At 44.8% G+C, this 23005-nt stretch overlaps 1 long non-coding RNA gene across 1 annotated transcript; it reads left to right on the top strand.

Annotated features, from left to right (window-relative positions):
* The first annotated feature begins 1624 nt into the window (after positions 1-1624).
* LOC117875775 lies at positions 1625-16391 on the top strand. The gene is made up of 3 exons (XR_004645350.1): positions 1625-1732; positions 6319-6466; positions 16017-16391. It is a non-coding gene; the product is annotated as an uncharacterized LOC117875775 (long non-coding RNA).
* The last annotated feature ends 6614 nt before the right edge of the window (positions 16392-23005 follow it).

The raw sequence follows: 23005 nt of genomic DNA, 5'->3' as shown, positions 1-23005 counted from the left end.
CAATATTCATTAGTCATGTAACAGATTCTCAAATATCCACATAAAATGCAACACTCACTGTACTAGCTTTCATTTCAGAATCTGACAAAGACTGTTTTTGCAATTTGTCCCCACTAGGCAAACAAGGCAGTTTCCAGCACTATGCCTCCTTGGAATAAACAGTGTGAAAAACTTTGCCATATGGCAAATTGCATTTTCTGTAAATGGTCTGACAGTTGACTAGGAGTCAGGACTCCTTGGTTCTCTTGCTGTTTCTGCCACTGACTCATTCTATGGTCCTGGGCAAATCAGTTCCTCTTTGTGCTTCAGTCCACCCATCTGTAAGATGAGTATTATAACCATTCTTATTATGCATTTGGGTTGTGAGGCTTAATTCATACTTGTAAAGCACTTTGATTTCCTGAAATGAAAGGCACTATAGAATAGCAAAGTTCTTCTGTCCTTACTCTGTGTACCGTACACTTTAATGTTGTAAAGTCAGGGCTGGCTCCAGGCACCAGCCAAGCAAGCTGGTGCTTGGGGTGGCAGCTTATAGGAGGCGGCATTCCGCCCAATCCTAGGGCGGCATGGCTGCTTTTTTTTTTGTTCTGCTCCAGCCGCCCAGTAGGGGGCAGCAGCATGGAGGACGGGAGCGCCTTGCAGCAAGCCTGGCAGGGCAGCCCATGTCCTTCCCTCCCAGCCAACTGGAGTGGTGCGGAGCCCTCCGAGCAGGGGGCACGGCGGGAGGGGGCACGTGGCAGGGCCCCACTGAAGCCCTGGCTGCCCCCTTCTCTCTCTCCCCCCGCTCCCTCCCCCCACTAGCCGGCACACATCTGCAGGGCAGAGAGTCCCCCTGCACCCTGGCTCCGGCCACGCCGCAGGTTGGTTTTTTTTTTTGGCGCTTTGCTGTTCTGGCCGCTTGGGGCAGACAGAAAGCCAGAGCCGGCCCTGTGTAACGTACCCATTTTAAAGTACAATGACTACGATGGGATAAGATTTCTTTTTTTAACAGTAACTGTAGCCCCCACTACACCAGCAGTTTCCTCCCTAAGGGCTAGATCCTGGATCTATAAAGGACTCTGGTCATGGCAAACCCCCACTGATTTCAGGACACAAGCTGCACTTAGAAGAACAGGAGTACTTGTGGCACCTTAGAGACTAACAAATTTATTAGAGCATAAGCTTTCGTGGACTACAGCCCACTTCTTCTTTTTGCGGATACAGACTAACACAGCTGTTACTCTGAAAGCTGCACTTGCACATACAAATGATCAGGGTCAGTGATAAGACACGTACCCAGTGTGTTCAGTTGGAAAGACATTCTTCACAGTCTCATCACTGAGACTTACTGGAAGTTTTAGCAAAGCAGAGGCAGGTGAGGCACCGATGGTATTAAAATCCAATTAGCTGCTTTGAAACTCAGATTTGGTTGACTGGATTCAAACACCACATCAGACAAATGGGTTTTCCCCTCACAAGCTCCTTTCTTATGTGTGGGTAGCACACAAACTAGGTCTCATTTTTCTGTTGAAACACTTGCCACAGCTGTTATTTTTAGAAAGCTGTGTGATGGTCTGACTTTTGTTTATGAGCACAAAAAATGAATGCTGAATATTTTACTGCCTGTATTGTTTGTGTTTTTCAGTTTCACATTTGATTACTGAGACCCCTTACTCTTCTGCCAGACGACTGAATGAAGAAACCTTGCTGACAAGACGTGTTGGCCCTCTGACAAAGCAGAGTACAGTTGCAGGTGAGCAAATAAGACTAGACAGGGATACTGACAGGAAGTAAAAAGGCAGGCTTACAGATGTAGGTGGTGATGAACCAGGAAGCAGCATGTGATAGAAGGATCTATGACAAAAATATACCAGAGGACACTTTAAGACTGCAGAATCCACACTCAGATCTTCTAGACCTGCTGCACAAGGCAGAAGCTGGGTCTCTGCAGCTGAATGAAACCCAGCAAGAGTTCCAAGTTTAGCAACAAAAACCCTGTTTATAGTTTCAGGTTTATTTTCAGAAGGTTTTGGTTTTTGTCCCTGCAACTCATCCACTGCAACCAAAATAACACAAGGCAATAAAATCTCTATATTCCCATCAAGCAGCTTAACACTCTAAAGTCCAAATGATAAAAAACTGAACAAGATATGAACAAGACCCCTTTTTCCCTCAGAGTTCCTTGTCCTGGCTTTTTAAGGTACTGAGCCTAACCAGGATCAGCTGCACCTGATTCCCTCAGCTGTTAGCAGGAAGTTGGAAGGAAGTCCCCACACAGGTGTCTTGTTTGTAGGGCCTCACCCTAAGGCACTATTACCAGGGATGCTGGAACAATTTTTATAGTGGAGGTGCTGATGGAAACCATGCATCTTGTGTTTATTATTACTACTTCAAGCCAGGGGGTGTGGTGTCACCCCCAGTACCTCTAGTTCCAGCACCACCTACTACCACCATGGGGTGCCTCATGGTTGCAGGATCCCCTACAAAGAGACATCATGACCTCTGTATGCTCATCATGACTGAAAAAAAGATGTAAGGGGAAGTCATAGAAATCAAAATGTGGCTTTTACCACTGTAGCATCTGAATCTTGTTATGTACAAATAAAGAGGAAAAATACACTGCAAAATACAAATGTGATATGCATTGGCTACAAACAATGCCATTTTCTTTCAGGCTGCATAACTGATGTTTAAAGCAAACATACAAGCTCAAATAGAAATTGTAATAAAAAAACAAAATGAAAAGATACTCTAAGCCCAACATTTTGACCTGAAAACTCAGAGCACCTTCAAGGCAAGTTAATGGGCACTGCTAGTCAAGTGTATTGTAGAAAGAGATGCAAGGCCAAAGTAGCATCAAGATACTAGTAGTACTATAATTTACTATCTGTGGAGAACCAATTGCCTAATCAGCCCTGTACAGATCAAAGAAGAGTCAAGAGCTCTTGATGTTTTCCTGACATTGTGTTCTTCCAAGCAACCCCAATCACCCTCCCACCCCCCACCCCCATGTCCTCTATCCTTCCACCAAGCTCATCCCGTTCTCTTGTCCTAGCTCTGAGCAGTCAAGAACATGTCAAACTTCTGGAATGACCTATGTCCTTTTTGGGAGAAAAATGATTGATCTCAGTGGCCTAATTGTATTTGCAGTTTAGTTCCTGCTCACCCTGAACAAAGATGAATACAACTGCATTAATTAGCAGCATTCCACATTGCAGAATAGGCAGTCTAGGCCCTGCAATGGCAGGCAATAGATGTGTGCAGTAGGTAGAGCTATGCAAGGAGGAGCTATGCAAGCTGTGTGCTGGGCTCAGGGCAAGCACTTATAATCCTGTATGACTAGGCTTAAAAGGAGTGGGAAGATACAGTGATATGGTCTGTCAAGTTGAACACATAGCAAAATGGTTTCAGAAACCAGCTGTATGTGTCAGGTGGCTGGTGAGCAAGAAGCAGGATAGCCTGGGTGTGTAGCAGGGTGATGGGACATCTCCACCAAGCTTGCTGAAATGTGTGCTGTTCCACACAATCTGGGAACTTTGAGAGGTACAAAAACTGGGTAAACTAAGCTGTGCTACACTACTGCCTACATAGATTATGGCACAATATTATAACATTGATCTCAAGAAAACAAAGTCCATCTACACTGGCCAGAGAATCCATACTGGAGCAAAGCTAGTAAGAGACAAGCATGAATTGTACTGAGTATTTCTGTAGCCATCTTTTTTGGAATAAACACGTAAAAAACAAAACAATTATTGTGGGAGTCACATTGATGTAGATATTTACCAATTTGCCACTAAAAACAACAATCTGACACTTCAAAGATAACTGAAAAAAAGCAGCAAGGATTACACACATTGGTGCCAAACCATAAGAACATAAGGATGGCTATGCTGGGTCAGACCAATGGTCCACCTAGCCCATTATCCAGTCTTCTGACAGCAACTGGTGCCAGATGCTTCAGAGGGAAGGACCAGAACAGGGCAATTATCAAGTAATCCATCCCCTTTTATTCAGTCCCAGCATCTGGCAGTCAGAGGTATAGGGACATCAAGAGCATAGGATTGTGTCCCTGACCATCTTGGCTAAGAGCCATTGATGGACCTATCCTCCATGAAATTATCTAATTCTTTTTTGAACCTGGTTATACTTTTGGCCTTCACAACATCTACTGGCAGCGAGTTCCACAGGTTGACTGTGCATTATTTGAAGTTCTTCCTTATTTGTTTGAAACCTGCTGCCTGTTCATTTCATTGAGTGACTCCTGGTTCTTGTGTTATGTGAAGGGGTAAATAACACTTCCTTAATCACTTTCTCCACGCTATTCATGATTTTATACACCTCTCTCAAAGCCCTCCTTAGTCATCTCTTTGCTAAGCTGAACAGTCTGTCTTTTTAACCTCTCCCAATATAGAAGTTGTTCCATATCCCTAAGCATTTTTGTTGCCGTTCTCTGTACTTTTTCCAATTTTAATATCTTTTTTGATGAGTGGGTGACCAGAAATGCATGCAGTATTCAAGGTGTGGTGTACCTTGGATTTAATATAGTGGCCTTATGATATCCCTTTCTTAATGTTTCCTAAACTTCTGTTTGCTTTTTTGATTGCCACTGCACATTGAGCAGATGTTTTCAGACAACTATCCACAATGACTCCAAGATCTCTTTCTTGAGTGGTAACAGCTAATTTAGAGCATATCATTTTGTATGTATTGTTGAGATTATGTTTTCCCATGTACATTACTTCACATCTATCAATATTGAATTTCATTTGCCATTTTTGTTGCCCAATCACCCAGTTTTGTGAGATCCCTTTGTAACTCTTCCCAGCCAGCTTTGGACTTAACCATCTTGAGTAATTTAGTAAAATCTGCAAACTTTGTCACCTCACTATTTTTCCCCCTTTTCCAGATCATTTATGATTATGTTGAACATCACTGGTCCTAGAACATATCCTTGTGGGCCACTGCTATTTATCTCTTTCCATTGTGAAAGCTGACCATTTATTCTTATTCTTGGTTTCCTATATTTTAAACAGTTACTGATCCATGAGAGGACTTACCCTCTTAACACATGACTGCTTACTTTGCTTAAGAGCCTTTTGTGTGGGACCTTGTCAGAGGCTTTCTGAAAGTCCAAGCATACAATATCCACTGGATCACCCTTGTCCACATGTGTGCTGACTCCCTCAAAGAATTCTAACAGATTGGTGAGGCATGATTTCCTTTTACAAAAGCCAGGTTGCCTCTGCCCCAATGTATCATGTTCATCTATGTGTCTGATAATTCTGTGCTTTACTATAGTTCCAACCTATTTGCCAGGTACTGAAATTAGGCCTACTGGCCTGCAATTGCCAGCGTCGCCTCTGGATTTTAAAAATCAGCATTACATTAGCCGTCCTCCAGTCATCTGGTATGGGGGCTTATTTAAGCAATAGGTGACATACTAATTTCATATCTGAGTTTCTTCAGAACTCTTGGGTAAATACCATCTGGTCTTGGGGACTTATTACTGTTTAATTGATCAATTTGTTTCAAAATCTCCTCCATAGAAACCTCAATCTGGGGCAGTTCCTCAGATGTGTCACCTAAAAAGAATGGCTCGGGTGTGGGAATCTCCCTCCCTCACACCCTCTGCAGTGAAGATTGATGCAAAGAATTCATTGAACTTCTCCACAATGGCCTTGTCTTTGAGTTCCTTACTACGTCACACTATACGGGACCTTCCCAAGCCATTGGGAAATTTCAGAATATGCCAGGTTACAGGAACCATAAGGAAACTCAGAAGCGGAAGTGTAATGTGAGCCAAATTACCAGTAGTACCGCAAAAAGGTCTATTCTGATTCTGCTCTCACATCAGGAGTAACTATACTGAAGTTCATGAAGTTACCCCCAGAGGTTCATGTAAGAGAGGAAGAGGGGAATGCACTGCTCCTCCTCCTCCCCTTGGCTTGAGTAAGCAATGGTCCCTCCACAGGCACACCTGCTCCTTGGCTGGTACACTGAGGGTCCCCCAGCCTGTTTCCAATCTACTGTAATCACTGGTCATACCAGTGTAAAACGGGTGTAAGTGAGAGCAGATTCAGGTACAGACATCCTAGGAGGTAGGACTGAAACAGATCAGGCTGATTCTGCATTCCTTGCATGCTCTAAACACTCATTTGTTTTCTTGTCCTTAGCATGAAATTAAGATCCAGTGCCCTTTTCAGTGGGGCTAATGTTTTATTTAACATGACACTTTAGTAACATGAAATGTACATGATGTAAGTTATATCCCATAACCACTGCAAACCATTTATTGATACTCAGCAAGGATCTGATCCCACAGACATTTATTACCAGACACAGAACTTCCTACCAGGAGTGCTCCCATGGGACCTCATTCATGTTCACCTGCAGTACCTCCAGAGAACACTCCCTGCACAGAAGGCCCTCCTCACCAGGTGAACAGCCAACTCTGCTTTCCATCATCAAGAGCCTACAGTGCAGGGTAAGTTGCAGGGGCAGGCAGAGGGCATTCCAGCATGAAGTGTAGGGGTGCAATCCTGGGTATTTTCCAGCTGCTGCAAGGCCCATACAGGTCTTGGGCAAGGATACGATTCTGTCATGGAGGTCATGGATTCTGTAACTTTTCAGGACTTCCGTGACTTCTGGGGGCAGAGGTGGAGCAACTCTCAGCCCCAGAGCTGCTGGAGCAGTGGTCCTGGAACAGCTGACTGGTGGCCGGCCCCAGGCCTGCCAGAGTAGTGGTGTCCAGCCACCAAAGTAGTGCCTGGGGTAGAGTCAGTCCCCTTGGGGCTGGAGCAGCTGCAAGCCCCGGCAGCACTCTTTTCCCCCTTCCCTCCCACCCCAAGTATTTTTAGTAAGTCAGGCACAGGTCACAGGCTTCTGTGAATTTTTATTTATTGCCCGCAACCTGTCCCTGACTTTTACTAAAAAAATACCTGTGACAGAATCTTAATCATAGGCAATCAGGCACAAGTTAGGGCAGTACTCTGTTTGGAGCAGGGCCTTTTTGCTCTGTTTGTACAGCACTTACCACAATGGGATCCTGGCCCAAGACTGGGGTTCCTAAGTGCTACCATAATCCAAATAATAAACACTTTTGACCCCAGCAGGTAGCAAAATTTGGGGTGTTGTAGGTTGTTCCAGTTAGGAGAAGATATTGATAATAGTACCATGTGTTTTCCTTAATTCAATCTTGTCTGTTTACAAAGATTATACATAAATTTCTATTTCTCTGAACATTGTCTCCTGATATTTGATCAGTACTATTTCTTTGCAGGCATTTCCAAGCCTGCTTTTGCAGCCAGCACTCTGTTCATGCATTGTGAGAAATTTGGGCACAAACACACACAACCCTTACCCAAACACCACCCAGACAAGCAGCCATCCGCATAGTTCAAAGTCCTGAGTGGCCTTGGATAGGACTTTGTTTTGGCTGGAGATATATGGGCCCGTGTTTGGGATGAATGCCATTTAACTGTTTCAACCACATGATTACAATGACATCTTTATGTTTATCCTGAATGGATGGAGATGGTTACACCTAACCCATAACAACAAAGTTTAATCCAACCTTTCACAAGGTTTAACCTAATCCATTACAATAACACCACCACCATATTACCAAGGGCTAGTCTACACTAGAAGTGCTAGAGTGGCACAGCTGCACTGATGCAGCTGCACTGTTGTTGTGCACCTGGTGAAAACACTCTATGCAGACAAGAGCTCTCCTAAAAACCACCTCCCTGAGAGGTAGTAGCTGTGTTGGTGTTAGAAGCTCTCCCACCAACATAGCACTGTCCACACCAGTGCATAGGTCAGTGTAATTTACATCACTCATGGAGGTGGCTTATTCACATAAGTTATACCAATATAACCTGTAGTGTAGACAAGCCCCAAGACTCTTTAAAAACTATTTATTCATGTTTATTTGATCTGCTCACACAGGAAAGTACATTGGTAGGTATCTGGTATCTCAGAGTAAACATCTGCAATTATGCATAAGCACATAGCTTAATTATTCGATATTTGAAGGTATTGTACACAGAATATTATCCTGGAGTGTTACTAACATTCTCTCACACCCAAAAGTTAAAGAAATAGAAAAAAATATCATAGGAAAAAATCTGAAAGAAAAAAATTTGCATCTCTTGAATGTAAAAGTAATAATTCACTGCTACCTAGGCCATAGATACATGAGGTGAGCTGAGCATCTGCAACTCCCATTCAAGTTCTCATTTAACTCTTTATGTCTATTAACATTTTATGCGTCTAGTTTTGGTTTTTGCTTCATTTTGCACATAACCGAATTCTATATGCAGCCTTTGGTGGATTGGGGACTTATTTACATGCATCCAAAGTCAGACTTACCAGTTTATTGTAAGCACATGCAGCCACACCCCCAGATCACACAACTCATTGTGCTGCCTTCTGAAAGCTACGATAATGCACTCACTCCAGTTTCCAGGACATCAGATACAGCCTGTTAAATTGATAAGATATATGGGAGCTGTGCTCGTGTTTGGAGAGCAAGACCAGAGAAATAAATACCACTACCTAGTTTCCAAACAGCACTTGTACTTATCTTAGGGAGAAGGAGGGGAAGCAGGAATGAGAAAAAGGAGATGACAGCAAGGGTAAAAAAGTAGAGCCTGAAGAGAAGAGTCTCATTAGTTTATTTTCATGGGAAAACTATAGCGAAGAAAAGATAATTCCTAGTCACAGTAACTGCGGATCTGTCTAGTAGATAGGGTTGCCTGGTGTCCAGATTTTGACCAGAAAGTTCAGTTGAAAGGGGACCTGTATAGTATCTGGTCAGAAGTACTGACTGGACACCAAAAGTCTAGTTACTGCCCAAAGGGGTGCCAGAACCAGGGGAGGAAGGCAGTGCCCTCCGCAGCATGTGTGACCACAGTAGGGCACTTGCAGAGAGCTGGGGGCAGCATGGCTGTGAGCCAGGTGGGTGCCAATCAACATCACGGGATTGTGTTTGGATCGCATCCTATTTTCCACCCTCCTCTCTGCTCCCCACCTGCTGCAGAAACACCCCACCTTTGTCATCAACCTGCGCCAGCCCCTTCTCAGTCAGGGCCAACTCCTACCTGCATCTCATGGGCAGGCTCTGCTTCAGCTCCCAGCCCAGCTCGGGGGGGGGGGGGGGGGAGTGTGTGAGCAGGGGGACTGTTGTGTCCAGTTTTAAAAAATTGGAAAGCTGTCTAGGGTTGCCAAAACTTGTCAGCACCTTTGAAGCTCCACAATTAAGATCAATGGAAATTTGGGAAGGATTTGATTAAGACACAGGACTGCTGGAGCTAGGATAGGTGGGTTGTTGTTTTTTCCTGTGTTCTGTCACCTTAGGCAACCCACTTAAGCCCAAATTTTCAAAAGTGACCAAAGCTAGTGCAATGGCTGTACACCACTGCCCCTCATAGCCATTGGCATAGTGGGCAGGCCAAGGGAAAAGGGGCACAGCCAGGTGCCAGCTGCATTCCGCTATTCCCTAGGCCCAGAACAGCCTCTTGGAGCCATAAGCAGATTGGCATCACTTAGAACTGCTAAAGGACTAACACACTAGGAGCCAAACTGGTTCTGCTGACCCCAGAAGCCACAAACATGGTATGAAGCCACCTCTCCCCCATAAAAGGTCCAACACCAAAGGCAGCTCAGACAGACCCAAGAAACACAGCCTCTAGCTGCAGAAATTACTGTACCATGTTACAAACATTTTGTGGAAATGGGCCCAAGCCACAAATCGAGATCTTGATTTCACAGTTCAGGGGTGTTCAGATCAGGCCCATCTTTAATGTTCAGTCTTAAACTTTCAAACCACACAATACAGAACAATCATTTTTACCAAAGCAGGGATTGCTAGAAATAGGGTGACCAGATATCAAGTGTGGAAAATCGGGACAGTAGGTGGGGTGTAATAGGCACCAATATAAGAAAAAGCCCTGAATTTCGGGACTGTCCCTAGAAAAACAGGACATCTGGTCATCTTAGCTAGGAATGGCTTAGGCATAAAACAGAAACAATGGAACAGGAAGGCAGAGTCTATTTGATCAAGGCATCTGTAACCCAGTTACTTTTTTTTTTTTTCTTAAATGTAGTGGGGCAGGGTAGTTAGAACAAGAAAGGATTCTGCACCGCTAGGCTGAGTTCGCAGACTTATAGTACATTTTACTGTAAAATAGAAAAGTAAACATAAGGAACGTCCTACCCCTCTAAGGCCCAAATTAGACACAATAGGGCTTTTTTCAGCTAAGTCCAAGGCAAGGCTAGGAGGCATGGCCCTCATAAGCCAAGTTAAAAAAAAAAAAAAAAAAGTCTAATTATGTAGGTCACTTCAGCCAAGCTCTAGAGGAGAGGAGGGGAAACAAAACCTAGTTCTTCACCTCTCTTCTAACCCAGCCTTCCTCCTTTTTTTTCTCAGACTCAACCCCCCAGCTCCCTCCTACAACCAGAGGGGATTGACTAATGCCCCACAGCTGCAAGGCCCTGCACTCAGAGAAAGGTCCTTAGTCCTTCCTGTTCCCCGGGAAAGGGGTTTAACTAGGGTGACCACAGATCCCATTTTGGCCAGGACAGTCCCTTTAAGACCCGTCCTGACATTTTTTGGCAAAAGTGAGCATTTGTCCCGTTTGCTCTTGCCGACTTGATCAGGAGGAACATGTGGGGGGCGAGCACCGATGCCAGCCCCATGCAGTGTGGGTGAGGTAGGGCTTGGGCAGGTGGCAGGCAAGGCTCAGGTGAGCAGTGATGCCAGCCCCAGCCTCACGTGGGGGACTAGCAGCAACACCAGCCCCACGCGCAGAGGGGGGCAGAGCTTGTGCTAGCCCAGGGGTAGGCAGCCTATGGCATGCGTGCCAAAGGCGGCACGCAAGCTGATTTTCAGTGGCACTCACACTGCCCGGGTCCTGGCCACCGGTCTGTGAGGCTCTGTATCTTAATTCAATTTTAAATGAAGCTTCTTAAACATTTTAAAAACCTTATTTACTTTACATACAACAATAGTTTAGTTATATATTATAGACTTATAGAAAAAGACCTTCTAAAAACGTTAAAATGTATTACTGGCACGCGAAACCTTAAATTAGAATGAATAAATGAAGACTTGGCACACCACTTCTGAAAGGTTGCCAACCCCTGTGCTAGCCCAACGTGTCCTCTTTTCCTTTGGAGAAAATATGGTCACCCTAGATTTAACCCTCTCTTCCAGCTTCCAGATGGGTCTTTACAGCCTGTCATACCAAGCCAAAGTGAAGTGTAATCTGTTATTGAAAACACTGCTCTGGGGCATTCCCTATCGCAACACCGTATTCAAGTACTCAGCCTTCTTCACCAGCCTGCATGTCATTGAGATAGTAGCTGCAAAGCCAGCTGTACAAATAGTTTTGCTTGGCTGGGGGAGAAGTGTACATAATACAGAGCATTCAAGGCCACTCAGAGTACAGCAGGCCAATGCCAAGAAGTGGAGCAATATTCTCAAGGGCATTTAGGCAGCATCTGCATTTCATATTCTGGTCAAAGTGCAGAGACTTTCGAGCACTGTCCCCTTTGCTCTGAATGGCAATATCGTCTAGCTTAGAAATGCTTTTCTCGTGGCTCTGAACTATGCAAGTCAGTTCAACTTGCTCCCTGATTTACTGAGGCACGGATGACTGGGGTCTGAGAAATGTCACAGAGAAGAGGACAGAAATAAAAATAGGTCATTAATGAGAACCTGCAAACTGTTCTGTGTTTGTATAGTGTATAGTACAATGGGATTCTGGGGCTTGTAGGCACTTACCACAATATAAGTAGTAAGAAATTAGTGTTCCTCCCCAATTATCTATGGAGGGCTGTCAAACATGCCTGAGGGATTTAGGAGCGCAACCCCACTTCTTTATTAGAATAGACCAAAGGCTGAGGACTTTATTCAGTCCTGAGTAAAGAGGTAAGGATTTGGCCCATTGGTTAGTTATTTATTAAGAAGTACCAGCACACTCAGTGCAATACAGAACACAAAGGAGTTTGTTGTGGGTGGTATATAACTATAACATCTCTTCTCTCATAAATGTTAGTAGGCTGGTACTCTCCCTCTTATGCTGTAGAGTCATAGTCCCGAGTATATCTCAATATGCACAGAGATTAAAGTTCAACCTTGATCAAGTTTTCCACAGATCTCTCAACAGTAATGGAAGTGTTACTATGGTACACACAACTCTATTTGCATATTGAGAGAACAATGAGAAGTAAATGGACAGAGATCAGGTAAACACTCCACAGCCTAAGTTAAGTTACAGAACAGCCTTTGGAAACATTTCTTAAGGATGGGATCAAATGGTCAGTGTGAAGTCTAGCCCAAAGCAAGGGGCTGTGTGGTTTTGCACTGACTCTGGAAGGTCCCGCAGACCAAGTGTGTACAACCCAATTAAACAGCCCCTTAGCCAAAGCTCTGTGAGCCAGAGTCAGCTGTCGTGGGCCAGCTGCAGGTGTCTAACTGCAGTGCAGATATACCCGGTGATCACGTCACAGCACACGCTTCCCAACATGCCAGCATTACTGTGCCACTGGATGTGTTGAGAGGCCTGAGCCCACCTGCATAAGGGGGGGAAGTAGCAGTTCCCCTGCACACAGAAAGCAGTGGTATGGGGCACTGGTGCAAGGGAGTAAGTGGGCACCCCTCCTGCTACTCCTTTGCACCAACTCACCAGACAGACCAACGTGTGTTATTTTGAGCAGAGACGGGCTTTGAATCTCTTCATTCCACATGGTTCAGATGTTCAGCAGACCTCTATGATAGCAGCAATCGCTGTAATACTCAAAGCTGGTTGTCTGCAAAAACACAGGAACATTTATCAAATGTTTATTACTAAATATTGTTCTGTAAGACCTGGGATGCAAGCCCAAGTGTTATCCTCAGGGCAGATGACGACCACCACGGAGCCTTCCCAATCACAGAGCTCACCATTGGTATTTACTGGTGACTTGAGACAGCCCACACTACAGTGAAATAAGCACTCTTGACATCCACAAATGTTCAAAAATCATGAGTCAGCCCTCCAACATTCATGAGATTGGCCCCAAAAACATTTTTAAAATTATATTATATATATTTACTTATTTATTTAGTGGTTTTTGATCTGCCTGTTGATTTTTGAACTCCCCCCCATTTACTCCCTGTGTGTATGCGCACGCACGTGTGTGTATGCACACATGTGATTAATGTTGCCAATACAAAAACTCTTCTGGCTACTGTGGGCTGCGGGGTGGGGAGAGCCCTGCCAGTCTCCTGATGCAGCCCTGACTAACGGCTCCTCCCCAGGAGATGGGCAAGTGAGAAAGGCAGCAATTCAGAGAGGGTTTTTCTGAGCTGAAATTCAGGAGAGGGCTGAAGTTTCTGGAATCACAGCCAGACTGGCTCCTCCCTAATCATGTGACTAGCAAGGAGCTGACAACACGGCATAAGGAATCACATACTCATTCAACTAACCATTTTCTTTCCCGGTGACCAGGAAAGGATTATTTTAAAATGGGACTGTACTCTCCTCCCCCCCTTCTTTATATGTACTAAGTCACTGCTTCTCAAACTTTTCCATACTGGGACCCTCTGTCCCACACCAGGAGCCCCCAGGACTCACCTCCCATGTAGCAATATGTGAACAACAGAATAGTAAGTTGAGAAGGCATGTATTAATGACACTAATGACCTTATTCCAGGATCTGTACTTTTTAAATGTTTGGTTTGGGGTGGGGGGTGGTGAAGTAGCCTGTGTTTTTGACTTAGAAATATCAGGAATATCCATGGGTGGCATATATAAGAGGCTTGGGGAGGCTGAGCCATGTGGGAGGGCAATTGCATGGCGTGGGTCACCTCCCTTTGGAGGTGCACTGGCCCACTGCCTTTGGAGTGCCAGAAGCAAAGCTCCCTAGAAGTGGGAGGGCCACCGGCATCCAGACCTTGACCCTTCCCACACTCCAACCTGAGGCCCTCCCCCACCCCCGACTCTACCCCCTAGACCCCCGGCCCCGACCCGCCATTCACTCCTCTGCAGAGAAGTGTGAGCAGCCTCAGGGGAAGAGGCAGAGAGGAATGAACAGCGGGTGGGTGGCCTTATCAAGTCTGGTCAAGTCATATTCTGCTAGGGGACCTGCTGGATGCATCAAAATATGTTTCTTGAGAACTCTTACATTTGAACTGAGAGATCCGTTATCCAAATAGTAATTAGTAACTGAAGTTATATAGGTGTTAACAAAACCAGATTTAAAACTGTTTTTGTTTTGTTTTGTTTTAAAAAAACAGTTTAACTAAAAAAGTCCCTTCTTTCTACTAATGTCATTGTCTCACTGTCATCTAGAGCAAGCAAGATCTGAATTTATAATGTAAAAACAAAGCTAAAACATAGCCGTACCCTACAAAATACAATGTGTAATTTTTTCAGCAGTGCAGGTGCTTTCAAAAATGGTACCCAAGCCCTTGTAGGCATGAAGAAAAAAGGCACAAACCAATTTTACCCCCATTGTAGGTCACCTTTAAAGCCCTGATACAAGCATATGCATAAATATTTGCAGTATGTGAGTAATGACATTGACTTCAAGCACTCAGGTGCTTAAAGTTAAGCATGTGTATAAGTGTTCATAGGATTGGGGCCTAACAACTATGGGAGATGATGAAACAAATGTGGACATCAAGGGTATCTAGAAGATACTGATTCTAGTACCTTTGCAACAATAATCTGTTATTGAACATTTTCTTATCTGAAGATGGCAAGTGTGAATCCCAATAGGGTCAGGCTTGCCTTTCCTCCTTCTAAGGAGATAAATTGATTGGCATGCAGTTTTGGCATCAGCGGTGCAATTTTCAAAAGCATTCACCATTGGCCTACCTCTGCCCCACTGAAGCCTATGTAAAGTAGAGTTAAGCTCACACAGCGCTTTTGAAAATCTCACCTAAAGTTCCCATGGAGGTATTGCCCCTCTGCCCGTCACCAAAATATCCCTTCCCCAAAGTATTGGGTGTGCCCTGAGGTAGCTGCGCTTGAATGGTGGATCAGTATGTATATAGATCGAGATATTTCAGGATGAAAGGTACTTTATATGTGAACATGCACAACGAGATACGTAAAGTTAAATGAGGTAATTCATAGAAAAAAAAATCAAACAAAATAATCCCTAATATAAATCCACTATTGTCACTGAAGATGAATTTGGCTAAGTGTCATTATATTTTACCACAGAAGAAGGAAATTGATAGTACCCCTTCTAGAACAATGGCGCAGGGCAAGCCTTAAGAGTTAATCAAAACTAAAGAACTGAATGTGTATAAATGAAGGGACATCTTAACAGTCTACAAATGTCAGGAGGGTGTGAACTCCCAAGAGTGGTGAGGAATTATTTAGAGTGGACGTGAAGTGATATAACCAGGAATAATGGGGGATAAGCTATCTTGAGTATTAGGAAAAACTTCCTGACAGAGAAAACAGGAGTACTTGTGGCACCTTAGAGACTAACAAATTTATTAGAGCATAAGCTTTCGTGGGCTACAGCCCACTTCTTCGGATGCATATCTGACAGAGAGAGATCTGATTTAAACAGTTAAATTCTCTGCTGGTACAAATGGGTACAACTCCATTTATGTCAGTGGAGTTGCCAGCATTGACACCAGCAGAGAATTTGAACCAAGAGGTTTTTCTCATGTCTGTTTTCTGTGCATTTATGATTTAGAAAATATTTGTAATGTAATATGTTGTTACCTATTCATCAGGTTTAATACAAAACTCTTGGCTATAGCTGTAGTACTGCGGGAATGTTTGGAAAAGACAAGAGTGCAAATGATTTTGTATTTATTACACATCTTTTAATACACTACTCTGTGGCAGGATGCACCCCCTGTATTCACACCCTACACACTATTATAATAATCTGTGTACAAAGTATGCCTTGTGAGGTATCATTTGAATACTCACTGGCCAATAATATCATGGTGAAATGCATGTAGCAACATTATATGTAAAGTGATTAATGTAAGCTGAAATCATGACTGAAATGTGTTTCAGACAAGGCTGGGGAGGGGATAAACCTGTTTCTCAAAGACAAAGGACAAGCGGACACCTCTAGCCAGGAGTCAAAGTTGATTTGCAATCACCCGTCAAGTGGCCATTCTTTGGCAACGAAGGAGGGCAGGAAGAGAAGAATCTGCATTTTAGTAAGCAACAGCCTGGAACCTCTTACCACGAGACTCCATGTCACCATCCACAACGGGAAGGAACTTTATCGAGGGGTCAGGAAAATGCATTTCAAAGGGTGACTGGACTATAAAAATGAGAGGCAAAAATACCCCAGGTTCTCTCTCTCTTTCATCTAAGACAAAGGAACCAGCCTGTGGACTATGGGAGGGGTTCTGATGTGAGAATTTGGTCAGCCCTGTTGCTGGGAAAATATGGTAAGGATTTTACCTTGAAACATATGCATCCGAAGAAGTGGGCTGTAGTCCACGAAAGCTTATGCTCTAATAAATTTGTTAGTCTCTAAGGTGCCACAAGTACTCCTGTTCTTCACCTTGAAACAAGTCTAGTTTGTTAAGTTTTAGTTACTAGAAAGCATTTTATCTTTATTTCTCTTGTAATCATATCTGACTTTAAAGCCTTATACTTGTACTCACTTAAAATTGCTCTCATTATAATTAAATAAACTTGGTTTATTTTTTAATCAAAAATAATCCAGTGTTGTGTTTAAACTGAGCTGTTTAGTAACTCTGTTTAAAGTAGCAGGCTGTTGGATACTGACCCCTTACAGGGGCAACTGACCTATAATATCTGAACTGTCCAGGAGAGAGCTGGACAGCGCAGCACACACTTTTGGAGAAAATTTGGGATTAGGAATATGTTGGGGTCATACTGCAGGTAACAGGCTGCTGGAAGCCAGAATGTGGCTGGTGTGTTGCTGATAGGCTGCTGGGGTCAGAGTTGCGGGATCAGGACTGCAGCTATAACCAGACTCTCAGGGTGTGACCTGCATGTTGTTTGGCTGTTTGTGAGCCACCCAGGTTGGGTGCTACAACAGCAAAGCATTGTGAGGCACCCATGTTTGCAGGGCAGGTGCTTACACAACCACTCACTGATCTGGATTGCACCCCAGAATGTGCTATATTCCCAATATTAAAGGGAAAGTGGCACATTAAACTAGAAGAAACTCTGACAAAAACCTGTTTGAGATAACAATGAAGAGTAACAATTGTTCTCTGCTTTGCCTTCTATGTGACCACAGAAATGCTAACCACTTTAATAGGATACTAAAACTCAAGATGTAGGAGAGGTGCAATAAAATAAAACTGAAAACAAGCCATGCATTCTTCTATAATATCCCTTCATTTACAAGGAAGAGGGATTGTGTGATTGTAAAATGGGTGAAAAAAAATAGGAGTAGCTTGTGTTCATTTGTACAGAGAGGGAAATGGTACCAGATTGTCAGCTGAAAGAAACAACCTAATGGTTTCATGCAGATCAGAGATGTGGTTGCATGTTTTAGGTACAAAAACTTGGGTAAATTGCAGAAATGCAAGCCAGGGTCTACATGGATTCCTCACATCACCCCCACCTGGGGTTTAGACTCATGTGGCTAGATCAGTGTGACTACAACAGTGGCAAAAAATCCCAGTGTAGACAAGACTTAAGTGACATAAAAGATTCAAGTGAAAAGAGGATAATTTACAAGCATGCAGGGGGACAGATTCTGACCTCAGTTTTATACCAGTTTTTCCACACCAGTGTAACTCTAACTTACATGGAGTTACTCCTGATTTACACCACTGCATATAAGATCAGGTCCAGAAAGAGTAATAGCACCAGGACTTTACTAGTTATAAACTAGTTTAACACAGTTGTTAGCATAGTTTCCCTGAACCATAGTATAAAAATGTACTGTTGGTCCTGTCAGCACTACAAAAATGTCTGTTTCTGGAAATTTCCAGATTGTTTCAGGTAGAAAGCATATGCCAGCCAGTATGGACAGAAATTTTTTTCATGATTTTTGAAAAACATCCCTGGAGTTTCAACCATTGGTTTTAAAAAGTTTTATCCTAACCATGCAGACCAGCATCAGCTGGCAAAACTACATTTCTTAAGATGCTTTTCAAGAGCTAACCTCGAAAGTCACTTTAGGACATAGACATGTTTGCAGTGAAGATGGAGCCCTAGAATGTCTACAGGGCTATTTGCAGGGAAAAAATGTAAGTGTGGTTTGTAACGACACAAACAGCTCCCTCTCCCAATTCCCTACTGTGGCCCAGTGCTGCCGGCAGTGGGGGGGTGGGGAGGAGTGTGGGAGAGAGAAGCCGAGAACAGCCGAGTGCTGCAGGCAGTCAGAGGAGATTATGCACCCTCCCCTAGCTATGCATACCTTCAGCCTCTGGTTTTCGGGCAGGAGGGGGGAAGGGAGGGAAGCTGAGAACAGCCGAGTGCTGCCGGAGTATGGGAAACGGGAGCGAGAGCAGTTTGTGCTGATACACCGGCAGAGAAAAAAAAAAAAACGGAGTGCAGCATCCCGACCAAAGATCGATCGGAACGTGGGACAAACACTTAAATATGGGGACGGTCCCAATTTTATCAGGACGTCTGGTCACCCTAGTGTGGAGTGATCTTTATGATCTATGAGTGTTCATTATTAGTTTTTATTAATTATATAATATTGTAAATGAACTTGGCAAAACGTGCAAAACAAAAAAAACTCTGCCTCTACATTTTATTTCAAGTACCATTCACTTTTTTACTTTGGCAAATTATTTACTATAGTAATATAAGTATTTGAGTTACAAACCACTGAAGTATTCAAAGACTTTGGCACCCTGTTATAGCCACATGACACTTGCCTCATTACCAATGGTAGTCCTGCATTTCCATTATCTAGCCTGCATTCAGCAGCCCTTAGGAGTGAGGCAAAGCACAGAGTGGCAAAGACAGAAGAGAGGTACAGAATGACCACAGAAAATTAAACCTAAGGGTCCCACCAAAAAGCCTCAAAGTGCCAAAAATTATGAGTTAAACAGGATTTTTAAAAATAAAAATCAATAGAATATAAAAAGAAAAAAAAAGCTAATGTTTGCCAGCTCCTGGAATGCTGGACTGAGCCTCTAGAGGACTTACCCTATCAACTACAATAATAATGACTACCAGAGTCCTCTGAAACTATTTCCCAGCATGCTTAGAGTCTGGAATGGGGACAGAATAGACTAAACTCAGCAGAAGCCAACAGGGCTTCAGATTTCTGACAGTGATTTATCGGGGCAGTTTTCTGGGCCAATGATGAGTCAGGATTGCTCAGTAGGAGGGGTCAGCTTGACTCAGGGCTTGTCTACATTCACAATGTAAGTCAATCTAAGTTACGCTCCTTAAGTCACGTAACTTAAGTCGACATAACTTACATTGACTTAACACAGTGTCTAAACCAGGGGCGCAAACTTTTTGGCTTGAGGGCCACACTGGGATTCCGAAATTGTATGGAATGCCGGTTAGAGGAGGCTGTCCGTCCCCACCCCCTACCTGACCCTCCCGTTTCTCCCCCCCCCCGATTGCCCCTGGACCCTCCGCCCTTAACTGCCCCCCGCTGCCCCATCCAACTCCTCCTCTCATTCCTGACTGCCCCCCCGGGACTACTGCCCCCCGGGACTCCTGCCCCCATTCAGCCCCCCTGTTCCCCATCTTCTGACCGCACTGACCACTCCCTGACCACCACCCCAAACCCCCCCGCTCCCTTACCACGCTGCCTAGAGCGCTGGTGGCTGGCAGCACTACAGCCGTGCCGCCCAGAGCGCCAGGAGAGGCAGCTGCGCTGCCCGGTTGGAGCCAGCTATGCCACTGTGCAGCACAGAGCACTGGGTCAAGCCACAGCTCTGCAGTTGCGCTGCCCGGCAAGAGCTCGCAGCCCCGCTACCCAGAGCATTGCGCCAGCAGCGCAGTGCGCTGAGTCTGCGGGGGAGGGGAAACAGTGGTGGAGGGAGCTAGCCTCCCAGACCAGGAGCTCAGATCCCAGGGGGGTCCCGCGGGCCGTAGTTTGCCCACCTCTGGTCTATACCATGTTATGTCGACGAGAGACGGTCTCCTGTCGACTTACTGCGTCTTCACCAGACCCGCTAAATCAATGCCCACTTCGTCGATCACAGCAGCGCCAGTTTAGCCGTAGTGAAGACGAGCCCTCAGAGACAAAGGGCATAAGTTTTATTTCAGTTCCGGCTTTTGAGTTTGGAACTGAGTGAGAACAAGAGCAGCTTAGAGAGTCTCTGATTCCTCCTGTTCCCCACAAAGGGAAACATTGAACTGCTGTGGATCAGTGCATGGGTCAGACAGGTCCAGCCCTGAAGAGAACAGCATCAAACCTGGCAGAAATCCAACCTGGCAATGGCTACCTAAAGCCAGCTGAGATCTCCACACAGTGGTGTGATGTGTTTATATGCAACACATGCACTGCATGCCCCAGAATTCACACACACAAAAAGTTTTATTCTACAAGAATATGAAAGCCTTGCATGTAATCAATCTGTTCACATTGGCTGTCTTCTTTTTTGCTGGCAAAGCATGCACTGCTCAAAGTTGCATCACATTGCCTAGGCAACATTACTCTGTGGGCAGCTGACTTCCTAACTGGCTGTGCTTTGGAAAAAGTAGCTAAGCATTCAAGAACTGAATCATCCATCATAGAACAGAGCTAGTGGTGCAAACTCTTCATCAGGATAGGAAGTTTTGTAAAAATGAATTAATGAACAAATTTTGCACTAGAGACTATGCAACAAAACCAGCAATTAGTGAGTACTTCGAGAAAGGCAGAAAAAGAGCTGAAACAGGATTTCAGTGAAATGGTTTACTAATAGGAATGGATCTGTGGGTGCAGAAACAAACAAGCTATACTGCTGGCCCGGTCTACTTTTTGTCAATGAAAAGTATGTGTGGTAAAAGGCAGGACATAACGACCTAAACTAAACAACCTACACAATGCCTCCAGACATTACAAAACTAGCCAGCAACATCTAGTAGCCTGTAAACAGTTACGAACATTTGGACATGTTCACATTCATCTTCAGTGATATGAGCAATAGAGAATTGCTCTGAGACAACACAATGAAAAGGTTTGTCAGAATTTGGCTATTTTTGCCCAGACTGGTAATTCATGTTGTATGTCATCTCAGAGAACAAGAGCTGATATTTCATGGGCATAACAAATTGGATCACTCCCTGAATCAGGGCAATTATGTAGAAACCTTAGAATTAGTCAGAAAGTTTGATCCCATACTCAAACAGCATTTGGAAACCTCTATTGGTTTTTCTGGAACATCAAACAGAATTCAGAATGACCTAAATGCAAAGTAATGCACATTGTAAAACATAATCCCAACTCTACATATAAAATAATGGGGTCTCTCAAGGGGCAGGACTACTGGTGCAGCGCCTCCTGCTGGTCATCCAGGTAATTCATGTTTCCAGCCTCCAGAATGCCCTCTGCAGGCCGGTGTCCCACCTGCCACTGGGCCCAAGTCCCTCCTGGACCCCGGTGCCCTTTTCAGGCCAGGGTGCTGCCCCCTGGCAGTACCCCCACAGATCTGGGTCTCCCCTCCCCAGGGGAATCTCCACGCTCTATCCCCACCTCACCTCAGACTATGGCCACTGCTAGTCATCATCTAGCCCCCATTCCCTGAGGCAGACTGCAGTGTAAGTGCCACTCATCACCGGCAAGGGGAGTTTGAACCTGCTGCCTCTGCCTACCCTTGGGCTGCCCCTTTGCAACCCCAGTATCCTTTCCAGCCTTTAACAAGGCCAGCAGCCCGAGGGGTTTCCAGGCTAGAGCTCCCCCAGCTCCTCTAGCCTTCCCCCAGCCCTGCTCCCCTTTAGGTACTCTTTCTCAGCTCCCAGACAGCCAAGACCTTCTCCCTCAAGAGCTAGAGGGAGAGTCCTCCTGTGGCTTCTGGCCCTAGCCCTCTTATAAGGGCTACCTGGGCCCTCATTAAGCCAGCCACGGCCTGATTGGGGCATGGCCCACAGCTGAGGCTGCTTCCTGCAATCAGCCCCACTTTTCTTTCCCTGCCATAGCTCAGTGGTTTGAGCATTAGCCTGCTAAACCCAGGGTTGTGAGTTCAATCCTTGAGGGGGCCATTTAGGGGTCTGGGGCAAAAATCTGTCTGGGGATTAGTCCTGCTTTGAGCAGGGGGTTGTACTAGAGGACCTCCTGAGGTCCCTTCCAACCCTGATATTCTATGATTCCCAGAAGGTGGACTTGGTTTGTGATTAGCAACACCACAAAGCATTTAAGAAATCCAGCCCTTCATTGGGTTTGAGAATTTCTACAGATTTTTATAGCGGACTGCTCCCAAAACCTGGCCCCCTATAACCTCTCTGCTGTGACAACCCTTCAATCACCTCACAGCAGTGTTCACCTCTGCACCCATCCTCGCACATTCCGACACAGGTCAGCCATTCATCCTGGAACCCAATGCTTCCAATGTCACCCTCGGGGTAGTACTGTCCCAGAAACAGGGCCTCGACCAAGAAGTTCATCCCTGTGTGTACTATTCCCACAAATTCACTCCTGCCAAGCACAGTTATGAAATTTCTGACAAGGAGCGACTTGCCATCAAAGCGGCTTTCAGAACTTGGAGACATTAAGGAGCTAGATATCCAGTTCAGGTGTTTACTGACCACAAAAATCTAGAATACCCTGTGCTCTGATAAAGCCCTAATGCAACCACAGCTATGCTGGGATCTCTTTTTTTCTAGGTTAAATTTTACTATCACCTGGCTTCTACAATGGTAAGGCAGATGCTTTTCCCCACAAAGGAGAATATGCCAATGATCCTAAGGGACCTGAAGAGGAACCTCCCTACATCCTGAAACTCAATCACTTCCTTGGAGGATCATCACTATTCAATTTGTTCATGAGCATACATTCGACCCTTCACCCAGACTCTCCAAATTTCCAACACTGAATCGCAGGGTAAGTTCACACAAAAGTCAGCCCGTGGGATTGTGGAATACTTTGACAGATGCCTAGAGTATGAGGCCAG

Source organism: Trachemys scripta, chromosome 4, assembly GCF_013100865.1.
Source record: "Trachemys scripta elegans isolate TJP31775 chromosome 4, CAS_Tse_1.0, whole genome shotgun sequence".
In the NCBI taxonomy this organism is placed as follows: Eukaryota; Metazoa; Chordata; order Testudines; family Emydidae; genus Trachemys; species Trachemys scripta.
Note: the sequence above shows the minus strand (reverse complement) of the source record. Positions and strands in the feature narration are given on the sequence as shown.